Genomic DNA, 1,391 nt, shown 5'->3' on the forward strand with positions numbered 1-1,391 from the left:
GAAGTTCGCAGTAAATTTCGCAGATATATTTTTAATATCATACTTATCTATTTATTTTTGAATCTTTTCCAAATTTCAACAATAATTTTTTAAAACACAAATAATGGATCTTACATGTAAAATAAATAATTTTAATCGTATATTTTTTCAATTACATATTACGGGCAAATATTAAACTATGTGCCCGATGCTCTCTTTCAGATCACGGTATAATTTCACCATAAATGCAATATCGTGAAATCACACTCGAAAATATCAAATAAAATAAATTTCTGAAAGGCTTTTTTTAAATTTACTTATGATTTTAATAACTTTACATGGGAAAACAAGAAATCAAAGCCGTTTTTCTTTTAAAATTATTTTTTCCATATTTTGAATCGTCATTTTATTTTATTCCTCGTAGAAATATGAATACCAAATTTATTTTACATTCGTTATTTTTATACTATATCATAGTCAATCTCCCGCATATGTATGTACATATGAAATTCTGAAAGTAAAAAAAAAAAAAAACTTCTGGTAGGATATGACGGGAAACAAATGAACAAACACACGCCAGTGCGCGCACACACACACACACACGCACACACGCGCGCGCGCGCACACACACACAGATATCGAATGTGAGAGAGATGAGTTATCTAAAATATAAGAACTTAAATAAACGCCTTGAAAAAGTTCAACAGTATTTGTTTCTTAATCTGGTTGGCAAACTGTATCCGAATATCATACGAAATAATGTATAGAACTGGTTTTTAAATCCAGCTGGTAAAAGCAACTGATATGTTTAAGTCTGAGAACATTCTCTGTAGAGCTTATTCAACTTAGTAGGTGATCAATATATACGAAAATAGAGGGAATGCAATAATGCTGATAAGGAATATCCATTGGGGCTGAGAGAAAAATATCTCAGGGAAATATTCTGCAACTAAATAAAAAAAAACAGGGCTCAAAAAGTAATATCTTAGTGTATCAGGTTTGTTGCATTATGCCAGAGCTCATCCCAGTTTTCATAACATAGAAGCAATTGAAAATAAAATATTCCACACTGAACAGGATGCCAGTCTCTCACAGGATTAACCCCAGCTGTTGTTGGTTCTTTCAGCAGAGTAAACTGGAGAAATGTCAAATGAAGTACTTCACTCAAAAACAGAGCAAATTGCCCAGTCTGGGAATCAAAACTATGATCTTACTATCATGAGTCTAACTCCTTTATAATTTTTTTTACCCCATCTCTCTATATCACAATGTAATAAATAGAGTGATATATATATATATGTATATATATTTGTATGTTTAGATCTCTACCAAATATTTAGTAAAAATATTGTACCTGTTATCAACATAGCAAAATTCTCACTTGAAAAGTTGTTTATGAGACAGTTTTGTGT

The sequence above is a fragment of the Octopus bimaculoides genome, chromosome 6 (genome assembly GCF_046866305.1).
Source record: "Octopus bimaculoides isolate indiv1 chromosome 6, ASM4686630v1, whole genome shotgun sequence".
NCBI classification, from domain to species: domain Eukaryota; kingdom Metazoa; phylum Mollusca; class Cephalopoda; order Octopoda; family Octopodidae; genus Octopus; species Octopus bimaculoides.